A 12,107-nucleotide genomic window follows, 5' to 3' on the forward strand; every position below is an offset into this window, starting at 1 on the left:
TGCTCACTGTGTGTCAGCTCCTGCCTCTGCTCTCTTCTTCCACCCCCTTTTCCGAGGTGGGGCAGTTACAGCATCCCCAGCTGTACCCACGGGAACTGCCCTTTCCCCAGATGCCACCAGCCTTGAGCTGGCTTTCACAGGCTAAGAATAAACTAGGCCTTTGGCTCTAGCTTACACAGTTACAAGCTTTGGATTTGCCAAGTCAGGGAAATTTAAATTTGCCAACCGAATCTGCTTCCAGGGGCTCTCTCATTCTGAGTCAGCGCAGCTGGGAGGGAATGGAGGACAACACCAGAGCCTGATGCTGCTCAGTGGTACCTTTTCTCAGCACAGCCACCGACCAATAGAAGGAGAAAAACAATCAGTGACAGCTGCGTGTCACCAGAGATGTGCAGACTGCAGTCCTATGCTGTCTAAGAGCCCTATATTTTCAAAGAAAGCTTAAATAGACAGACAACTAATTAAAAAGGGGGGAGGGGAAATGCCTTGAATCTCATCCTTCTTATGGCAGATACAATCATAATGTTTCAGGTAATTAGCTTTGCCTGAGCTGATGATCTCTCATTTTGGGAGTGTATAAAATCTATGAGTAGTGATATGAGGCAACCTGCAAGTCTCCATGCCTAGCTCTAGAGTTCTCTCTGTACTCCTCTATCTCCCTCTGAATCGTACCTCCTCTCCTGGGGAAAGGCTCACTGGTGCTTATCAGATTCAATTACTGCTGTTTCATATCAATGTTCTCATGTGAAATCAGAATACAAATAACACAGAACTACCTCCATGCCCCTAAACAATTACAAATGCTGATGATTCACCAGTTATTCATGCCAAACCAATATTTTTCAGTATTTTACAGATCGTGAGCTAGCCATTTTAATATGTTCAGGCTGAAATCACTGGCATGCCAGAAAGACAAATAGTGCAGAAGGCCACTCTGCTTGAGGATGCATGGCGCACTCAGTTGCTGTCACACAGCCACACACAGCTCTTTTCCTGGTAGGTTTGTGGGTAATGAAAGGCATGTTTGCTTTCAAGGAAATTTAGATACATGGTAAAGTTAATCCATTCTGTTACCATGCTCCCATGGAAGAGGGACTCACTTTGTCCTCCCACCCCAGCAGCCATCCCTTGGCACAGCACAGCTCCTACCTACCACTGTGGTTCTTTCCCAGCTCTTCCCCATTTTGGGGCTGAATCTAGATTCACTTCTCTAGAGCTCTCCTCAAGCTGTCCCAGGTGAGAGTACAATCTGTCCTGTCATGCCAGGCTCCATCACTATTGCCACCAGCAGCATGGCAGGTGCAGCTGTTCATTAATTTTGCTATAAAAACTGAAATTGGAGTTGTCAATGCTGAAAATGTTAAGGACTGGGGGAACTGTAATAAATGCTGAGGCTTAAAACACATGCCTAGGCTCCCTGAAACCTGAGCTCATGGCTTTAGTGAAGGAAGGTAACTGACACTGGACTGTGTGCTCACATGGGTGAGGAGCAACCCAGTGCTATCGAATTTAAGGGAGACCCATTTATGGGTGTCCCGGGATCCAACCAAGAGCTGTCTCATCCCAAGTATGTTCTGCTGTCATGGAGATTGGTCACTTTCAGCAGTGGTAAATGAGACCTGCCCTTTATCTGATGTTTCTATCAGTTGCAATTTTTCAGTATATATACAATGAAAAGTCATGTGCTGAAGCTTATGCTCCTTTCTTCTGGTGTGCAAAAGGAATTTAATTCACTGCATATGGATAACCCATTTGTTTACAGTCAAGTTAAGTACAAAGCCAGCTATTAAGCTTTGCTGTCACCTTTAATAAATGGTTTCACAAGATAATAACTCTGTGCAGCTACACCCAAGGGCCATCAGCATTTTTAAACCCTCTTTATGTGTCAAGAAAAAGCCACACTGTAACAGCCAACGACACTGTGGAGAAATATTACTAGCTAATATTTTGTTTGAACACTAAGGTTATGAGTTACAGGGACCTGCAGGCAAAGCTGAAGCTTTAAGCTGATCCCCTACCTCAGAAAGGATGTAGAGCAACAAGTCTTTCCTCAGCTTGGAGAAAAACAAGGCTGGAAGGAGGGGACTTATCAGAGGCCTATCTCCCAAGCCTAGCCACCAGGTGAAACACCTTGAGCCTGATTGCAGATCGTAGTCACAGTCTGTTTAAGCTGACCTCAGACAGCTGTTGGAAGAATGGCTACCTTGCCTTTCTGCTCCATGCCTGCTGCTGTGTGGGCTGGGCCTGCTTGATGATAGATCCAAAAATTAGTCTGAAGTAGAAAAGGATAAGATTTTGGTTGGATCTGCACACCAAGAGAAGGTACAAATCTGTGATCGGAGGAGCAGGAGAGAGAGGTGATCTGTCTCTTGGGCAGCTGCTTCTTGTCAAGTTGGCATCAGCCATTTGTGAGCACTGAAGAGATCACCTGCTCTGTGGAGAAGACATCTGACTGAGCCATGCAGGGGCACTTGCCAGGTATATTATGCTTTAACAAACATGTTGATATCTTTCCTTAAAATTCATATGGCAATGAAAGGATTTTGCATTGCATTTCTGCCATGATGTTCCTTTGACTCTAAGAGTGCTTTTGTAGTCTGGCAAAGCACAGATCTGATGAGGCTGGGGTGTGAAACTAGGGAGCTGATGCAAACCAGGGGGACCCAGGCTGATTGCAAACCTCCTGGGCTGAGCTGCAAGGATGAGCTTGTTGAGGAGTTGCGAGCACAAGGTATTAGCTTGTGAAAGATCCCTCCCACCAGCAGGTGTTTGCCATGGAAGGTGAGCAGGCCACGTTGAGTCACAGGGTGCTGTGAGGCACAGCCTGCATCATCTGGGCAGTGAGGGGTGAGTGGGAATCAAAGCTGCTGATAAATGGTGTGGGGTTGTATGTTGTGAAATGAGGAGATGGTTGGTAAGGGCTGGAAAAATGGTTAAGATAAGGAGGAACTGAAAAGAAGGATTTGAGGAATAACCTCTTGGCCGTGGAGGGAGTCCTTCCCAACTGCTGGCTGCAAGGCTGGAGGTGCTGGGGCTGCAGGGCTGCATCATGCTCGCTCAAAGTGTGTGATCAGAATTAGAAACCATTATAACTGTAATGACTGAAATTGCAGAGTGATGCATCTAGGCCTTTTGAACTCTGGATATGGCATTTGCATGCTAATATCTGAGAACAATTACCTCATGTCTCCTAAGGGAAGTGGTTGAGGCCCCATCTGCACACCAGCAGGGCCTGATTTTCAGAGGCGCTGAGCAATTGCCTATCCCAGGAAAAATCAGGCTGGAAAATAAACTGCAGATAACAATCTGGTACTGGCAGAGGAATAGAGTAGGTGGGACCTATTATGTTTTTTTCCATCTCAAAATTTTATGATTTGGCTGTAGGTATTCGCCTGATATGAGGATTTAAAAAAGAAAATAGTAATAATACTGTGTGATCAACCCACACAGCTCTGCTCCCCAGTCAGTTCCCACACCTTCGTTCCCCAGCTTACTCAAAGGGTTTGGTTGGGGAAAAAATCACAAAGAAACCACAAGCAGAGCGGATCACCACAACATGGCAATGACTGGGTTACAGATAATTAATTTTTTGGAGCTAGATTATCCCCTGGGTTTACACACCTGTCTGGAGGAGCAAGGCAGAAGAGACCATCCTCCACCTGATGCTGAGGAGCTACAAAAAATGTGGCTCGAGGTGTGATGCCTGCTCAGATGCCTCAGATCTATCTCTCTTCTCCATGCCCCATCCCTAGAGCAGGGGTGAGGTGGAGCACAGCAGGGCTTCTCTGGTGATGAAAAAGGGGAAACAGGAACTGCTCTGGGTGGGAGTAAACAATGTTACTTGCTTCCAGGGAAAAACAGGAAAATACAGCCCTCATTGGCCAGTCCTGAGGGATTTCTTTCAAACAAAATGTCTGCATGTATCCTTTCAATCTAGCCTTGCACAACAAGTTAATGGTAGAAAGGGATCTATGGTCCAAGCATTTTGATAGCAGAGAATAGGCATCCTCTGAAGGCTGAGATAATGCAGTAACATCCTTTTGTGCCTGCCATGTCATGGTGAAAACAAGCAGCTACACTGCAGGTATCTTGTGAAAGAAAGGGATAGCAATGGATGCAATTACATTGTATTTGTTCAAGATGTTCTTGAACAAATTGTCTTCTATCTACAAAATGTAATGAAGAGTAAATCGTAAATATGACCTGGATTGCTACCATTATGTGAAAATGTATCTATGGGATCATGCACATTAGCTGTTTCCCAGAAAAAGCCAATTATCTTAACGATGGAGTCCTAACTTGTTAATCACTCCATCATGTGTCCTTTTATTTTCTCATCAGTAGTGTTAGTAATCTTTTGTACTTCAGCTGCTGTCTTAGGGTAACAGAGTTGGAGGCTTCAAGCTTTTTTTCCTTCAGAGTATTTGTAAATGTGCTTTTCCTATACAGATCAGGCTGTAGGTGAGCAGGGTAGTATGTTCAGAGCTACAAGTGCTACGTGATTATTGTGGGGCTTTTTATGCGCGTGGCGACATAAAATATACTGTGTTGGTTTTGATCTCTTAGAAGGATCTCAGTCAACAGTCTCAGCTATTTCAGACAGAGACTCTCCTGTTTATCGGTGTTGTATTCCAGAAACAGATCTTTCTCAATGCCTCAAGTGATTACAGCTGTAGGGTTGCATGCAGTAAGCTAACGTGTGACACATATACGTGTGATATGTAAGGGATCTAGTTGTAATACCCAGCCTTTCTAAATCATTATTTCTAGAGCGTGGTGCATTTGAAAAGATATGCAATACTTTGAAAATGAAATAGATTACTGTTTTTCTGTTTTATTTCACATCCTTATTTTCTTTACTATTCTGCTCTATGGAGAAAGCAATAGTTTGTGACAGTGAACCTGTATCATCCACAGGTGAGATAGCTCTGGCTGCAGGTAAAGGTCTCTGGAGTTGTTTGCTTGCAAACCTCTAGGTCCTTTTTGGGCCTGTCAGTTTTACTTTGGAAATCATAGTCTAGATACTGAGTATGGAAGGCAATAACACAGCTTTAAAATCTCAGTGTGCGTAGCATGGAATGAAAGAAGAAAATTGCTGCTAGTCAGTCTTCCCTCGCATGTGTCAATGAGGGAAATGGAAGAAATAACATTCTTAAATGAATCACAGTATTTTAAATTCTTTTTTCAGAAGATGTTACAAGTAAATAAAACTTATAACTTTTAAGGTTTTAAATTAAAAACAGATGTTCTTGAAGCTTTTTCCAAAATGCATTTGGATATAAATATGGTCAATTTTAGATTGGAAAATACTTATTTTCTTTATCCTTTTTTCTCTGTGTGTGCATTATGGACTTTAGTAACACTCCCACTAGAAACTTGGTTGGACTTCTGATCAGAATACCAAAGAAATTAACATTAGCAAAAGAAGTGGGACTTCAGACTGGAAAGGTAAGAATATGAGGTAGGGGCTTCAGATCTTTTTGAGATCAGTTCAAAACTTCCCAGGAAAGTGGATGGGGCACTCTGAATTGTTAACAATGGAGTTAAAAAAAAAAAAAAAAAAAAAAAAAAAAGCAGTGACCTAGTAAACTGAAGTTTTTGGACACAAAAGACTTCAGATGGTGGTGAGCAGAAGATGGCTAAGGCAAATATAGGCCAGTGAGTGTAACTTCAGTTTCTGAACTGGTACTAATAAGGCAGTTGCAAAACACCTGCAAAAATCAAAATGGATTTCCAAGCACAGTTCCAACAAATTTTATTCTGTGATAGTATGTCACGTTAACATTTCTTTAATAGGAGGGAGAATTCTGTGCTAGGCTTTTGACTTATTACTGTTTTGTAGATGTTTTAATCTTCAAGGTATGGAAACATAGTCTTGATGAAATTACTCCAAACTGTGCACAAACCAGTTGCAAAATTGCACCCCAAGAGTGGATATTAGTGATTCATTGCCTAACTGGATTGTATTTAATGTGGCTTGACTGTGATCTGCTGTGGGCCCAAGCACTAGTCAATATTTTCAATAATGACTTTACTCATGGTAAAAAGAGTCAATTTACTGAGTTTGTAAGTCATGACAGCTGAAAAATACAGCCAGCCCTTTGAAGCACAGGATGGAAAGTCAAAGTGATGACATTAGAGATGTGATCCAAAATAAGTAGAAGGTGTTCTAGGTGGACACAAACAAGATCAATGGCACTACAGCAATACTCAGTTGCGCAAAAATGAGATGGTAACTGACTTATTGGATGTGTGTTTCACAGAAAAAGAGGAACGTGATATTTCTGTGGATCACAGATTAAGCATAAGGGGGCAGTGCCAGAAAATATTCAATAACACACAGACAAGATACTTGTGAGATAGTAACAGCACCCATCCAGCCTGCTCACCTGCAGATAATCTAGCTTTATGCCCAGCTTTGGATGCTACTTCAGCAACGCTAGGATCTTGGTAGCACAGCAGGAAGCGCTAGAGATCTAGAAGACATGCATTGTGAGGAAAGATTAGAATATCAGGTTTATTTTACAGGGAGAGGACAGGAATGAAAAGAAAGGTGGTTCCCATCTTCAAACGTGTTTAAAAAATAAATAAATAAATGCCGTCACAAAGAAGATGAATCTTTCTCCACTTCCAGTAAGACAAAACAAGAAATAACAAGCCTAACTACAGCAAAGGAAATTTGGGTTAGATGCAAGCAGGAGATTTATAATGGTATGAAGAGGAGTCCCATCTGCCGACACTAAAAGGAACAGGTTAGACTGACATCTCTTTAGAATTACATAAGCACAGCTGATCTTTTCTTTGGGTGAGGGATGAACTGGCACGGTCTTAGCTCCTCTAGAACAACTTCTTGTGAAGACATACTGCAGTCATAAGTCACATAGGCTTGGATAAAACAATGTCTCAAAGGGGGAAAAGACATCATCTTCAAAAGCTTTCTGGCCAAATCTAGCTGCATGCACTCACAATTCCTAAAGTTGCCTAGTGCTAAGATTTCACTGTTACACTGTCACCTGGGTCTACATTCTGCAGTAAATGTTTAGGCATTTGGAGAAGAGTATCATATAGACATACAATTTAAATTACAATATATGTGAAATTCAACCTGACTGTAGAGGACAGTGGGGAAAACAAGTCATACTGACATACCCTGAATTATGTCTGAGTCTCACCTATCTAGCTGTTAAGTAATTGTTTACTGTTTACTCTTTCCCTGCAGGTAAGTGATAAAGCAAGTTCAAGTCTTAAAAGGAAATGAGAGAGGTTGCTAATGTCCTTTAGATTGTAGGGAGTGTTAACCTAGATTAGTCTACACTTCTACGCTAGCAGGATTGTGTGCTGCAAACAACTGCCCTGCAGGAGGGAAATCAACTTTTTACATGGGTAGATGGTGATAGGACAAGGGGGAGCAGTTTAAAACTAAAGGAAAGGAGACTTAGTTTAGATGTCAATTAGAAATTTTTCACTGAGAGGGTGATAGAGTGCAGGAACAGGCTGGCTAGAGAAGCTGTGGATGCCCCCATCCCTGGAGATAGTCAAATCCAGGTTGGATGGGGCCATGGGCAACCTGATCTAATTCCATGATTTAGTGGTTGGCAACCCTACTTGTAGCAGGGGGCTTGAAACTAGATTAACTTTGAGGTCCCTTCCAACCTGAGCCCTTCTATGACTTTCCTATGTGCACCTAATGATTATATAGCTCATACTGGTGTAGAATCCTAAAACGCTTTAAGATCCTATGCTCATAGTGCTGTTGTCAGAAATGTGAGTGCTGTTATCTTCTTACACACAGCTTATACACAGAAAATAAAGTCCAGATCTCTTCATTGCTTTTGAAATGTTTATCTACTTGTATGTAGACTAGAACTGAAGCAAATTCCTTGAAGTCGTAGAAACAGACAGATCCTGGATGTGAATGCAGCTGCCAGGTATTGCAGGTGCCCTGCTCTGGGGTTGTTCTTTCCTTTCATTTGCCCATCATGAAGCACAAAGCTGTCTAAAGGAGGCACTGTGATTCTAGTGGTACAAAACGCTTTTGTTTCTTCTTAAAATAGTCACAAAAATAAGGTTTGAGTATATTTTTGTTATAAAGAATTTCTAATAGCAAACTGCAAAGCAGCACCTCAACTTTGGTAACTGATTGGTACTAGATATTAGAAAAATAATGAAATCACAAAAAAAAAAAAAAAACCCTGAAAAATACAATATAACAGATATTTTGGCTTTCACAGAAAAAATGCATCCATGTATTTTGGCTATTTCCAAGGAAAATTCAAACCTTTAGCCAATCCCATTCTTCTTGTTATCCAGTGGGAGATAGAGTCCTATTAGAAGGTGGATATGGGGAAGAAACTGTGCCAGAAAAAAGAATATGTTAAATGAGTTTGGCCTATGCATTGCAAATGAAAGGAAAAAATAGGACATCAGTTTTACAACACTTTAATTCCCTTATTCTCCAGCTAAGTTTTTAATGAGTAGTTAAAGAGCTGAGGGAAGAACTAGAATGGAAAACAGGTTTTTGTAAATAAGCCAATGAAGTAAACAGTGATATTTAGACACAAAACAGCTTTAAAATGATGTTCCAGCTTTTCTTCTACAAAGCCCACAAAACTTAAAGGTTATGAAATATTTCCTTTGTTTAGCTTCTTTTTATTTCAGTTTAAAGCAAAGTCAGAAGTACTCCTGATGGTCTGCCAAGGCTAAGAAAAAGAATTTTAGTAACACCTGAACTTCCAGAGAAGTTCAAGTTCATTGATATCAACAAAGCAGCAAGAAAAGGAGATATGGCTATCCAGCATACAGCTGATATGAAGTAAAAACAATAGCACCAGTTTTCTAAGATGACTAATGCTTGTTATTTAGGAAGGTAGCCACAAAAGGTTGGCTGCAGCTTGCTGAGACTGATCACTGAAGGATTGTCTGTAGTCAGTGGAAGATTTGGACTTGGTGGACACAGGGTATATGATTCCTGTGTTGGACAAGTCAGTAGACAAACTCTCCATGGATTCTCTGCATGGCATTCCAGGAGGAATCAAAAACCTATGCAAAGCTCCAGTGTCAAACTGGATCTGATCAGTTTGTAGCGCTCATTTATGAGTGCTAACAATTAATTAATTCAGTGCTACTGAGTTTGTCCTATTACTTAGGATAATTCTCTCTCTCTCTATCTTGATGTCCAGAGAATTTCAATGCGAAATGGAAATACCTAGAGGATACCCTGAGTTAACAAGATGGTAATGCCTTATTGATCTTGCCAGGCCACAGCAAAAACAATCTTGGCTGTCTAGAATGATTGGCACCTCGTACTGCCAACCTCAGGCACATGAAATGATGTGGGAGTTGGGTGTGTCAGGAAGCAAGGACTGAGCCTCATGCTGCTATCTTCTGAGGATAACTTGCTCTCTTCCTGATGCTTAATGGGACCTGGGATATGCCTAATCAGACCAAACAAAAGATGTAGAGATTAAACTGCACCATTAGTATGCAGTAATGAGATGACTGGGAAAGATCTCTCACATGCAACACCTTCATTTCCATGCTTAAATGATTTACTTCTTTATTAAGTCCACTTGAATCAGCATTTCAACCAGGGAAATTAAATGTATGTGGAAGAACAGTTGGCATCTTGACCACAAGCTGCGCTGTGGATATGGATTTAAATGCACAAGCCTGCAGAGTTGGATATTGCTAGTGAATGAAACAACAGAAGAAAAACCAACATTTACATATCCTTACTCTTGCCAAAAAGTCTTACAGAAATACTGCAAGGTAAATTGGGAGCATTAAAAAGAAAAAGCAGAGCACTTGCCAAATATAATTCTTTTCATGGCACTGCTGTTTCACTTCACAAATAGACTATTGATTTTAGTAATGTAGGAAGAGTGGCAGAATTATCTGCTCTTAATTACAACCCTTGCAGCTTCAAGAATCTGCTGTTAGAATCTGACATTCAAGGAAAAAAACAGATGGCTTGAGAAAAGCCCACATCTTCTCCCACTCCAGACAGAAAGCAGCTACATTTTGGCATGAAATGTTCTGTTTCCAGAAAGTATTAAGGTGAAATTTTGCTTGTGATTTCTCTGCAGATTTTTAAAAATTTCATCATCTTAGAGTCACCTCCTGGCTTACCTCCCTCCACTGCAGGAGAGGAGTTAGGAGTGATGGTACTGGGGATAGCCCGATGGTCACTACCTATGTGCACCAGTGCTGATGGTGCTGCAATGGCAACATCAAGCATGAAACTGCAGTCAGTTCTAACAAGAGATGTGAATTGGAGTTGACTGCTCCACATGAAAGGCTCTCTATTCCAATTACTCACTGCTCAGCTATCCAACACGCCCAAGGTTTTCAATTTGCAAGAAAAACACATTTTGATCTTGATTCTGGAAAGAGGGCTTGGGCAATTTGTTAATCATGTACTAATAGGATTGCCTCTTGTCATACCAAATCATCCCACTGGGTCTTGAGTAGTTTGCAGATTCACTGTGGCATAGAAACTGGAAACTTCTTTATACAAGGATTTTCTCTTTTATTCACAGAAAAGCCACCTGAAATCTAAAATGTGATGCAACTTAGCTTTTCAACATACGTTTTAGTTGAATGGTTTCTGAAATAAAGATGTTGGTAAAAATAATTAGGAAGCATTTCAGGTTGGTTAGGGGATAAATCTTCACAAAGAGCTATCTGCATTCATATGAAATACTTCAGATTTGTATTTATGGAACCATGGACTGATAAACTACCCTCCTATTGTGAAACTAAATTGTAATGATACATGATGAAATAGTCATCACAAGTAATGTAGAAATGATAACCCCTTCCCAGAAAATGACAAGAGGTGATGCACAGAAGAGTCAGACACATGCTACAATACCTGAATCTAAAGGAGAAAACAAAAGAAGCAAATACAAAAGGAGTCTTGTCTCTGGGATGTGAGCACTGCACTGCCATCTCAGCGTTGACTGTATATCATGTCCTGTGGGGTGGAGAACAAGACTGCCTGCGATTTGCAGAGAACAGAGTTGGCTAGCCTGAATCCTGGTTTGCCCCAGGCCACACTAGGAGTACGTGGCACAGCAGGGACCTGCTTGGGGATGGCCTTAGTGCTCAGCAGTTCTTCCAAGCTGGAGATCCTTCACCTTGCCTGCAGTTTTTCTTCCCTTGCAGAGAGTGGCAACTCAGATCTACTAGCTGAACCTGATGGGAACTTCTCTGGATTTCCCCCACTTTGCCCGAGGTCCACAATTTTTTATCTGTTTTCTGAGCTTTGGGGTTGCCTGCCACCAGCAGCACACTTGCATGAAAGGACAGAGGATGACATTTTGGGTTCCAAAGTGCTTGTCTGGGAGAGAGTTACTTCCATGGCTCATTTCTCTCAATCTGATACATTTCTGTTCATCGAATGGAAGAATACAGTCTAAAAGGAGAGCCTGGGAGATGAGGGAATTTAGGAGGTAGTTTACATTAGCAGTGGAAGATTTTTATAAATAAAGACAGGTTCAACAAACAAGTGTTGAAGAGAATTAAGAAATAATAAGAAAATGCCACCAAATTACTATTTTGTCCGAAGGAAGAATTTGGCAAAGAGAGTGGAGCTCAATGGGTAGCTGCTCAGGAATAATAATCCCTGTAGCCTTTTGGACACCTCTGAACAAAATCCCAAGAGTGACTAACAGGTAGAGGCTGCATTCAGTGCCACAATATTTGCTGCAGAACTATTGTTAGGTGAGAGAAGCACGTCCACGTTCCTTGGAGCTGGTTTGGCAATGCACAGCCATGATTACATTTGAATAGGACAGCCAAAAATACCTGGAAATTTTTTTCCAAGTTGATGTTGTTTTCCTTCACTTATTTACAGGCTGGATCACACATGCTGTTGGTAGCAGAGGGGCACTACTCTGTGTAGGAGGCATAACCAGTGGCTTTGCCTTCCAGACCCCCCAGTATACTGAACCTGCAAGCCCACTCTGCCTGAGCTGTGCAGCATTTGGCTTGTCTGTTGGTGGCTGGTGGTAAAACCTGTGCTTACCTTGAAGTGTCAGTGCTAACACTGTCCCTGTAGGGTAAAACTTCGTCCATCCCCTTAGCCCTCTATTTCTAAAGATACA

The 12,107-nt window shown here is 41.6% G+C and overlaps 1 protein-coding gene across 2 annotated transcripts in view; it reads left to right on the forward strand.

Moving 5' to 3' along the window:
* Positions 1–1,273: 1,273 nt before the first annotated feature.
* Positions 1,274–12,107, forward strand: part of PDHX (pyruvate dehydrogenase complex component X) — a 97,985-nt gene continuing 87,151 nt past the window's right edge. The window contains exon 1 of one of the 2 annotated variants that reach the window (XM_046941658.1): positions 1,274–5,448. The gene's annotated coding sequence lies outside the window, so the exon portion shown is untranslated. The remainder of the gene's footprint in view (positions 5,449–12,107) is intronic. The other variant, XM_046941657.1, reaches the window with a different exon arrangement.

Source organism: Gallus gallus, chromosome 5 (assembly GCF_016699485.2).
Source record: "Gallus gallus isolate bGalGal1 chromosome 5, bGalGal1.mat.broiler.GRCg7b, whole genome shotgun sequence".
In the NCBI taxonomy this organism is placed as follows: domain Eukaryota; kingdom Metazoa; phylum Chordata; class Aves; order Galliformes; family Phasianidae; genus Gallus; species Gallus gallus.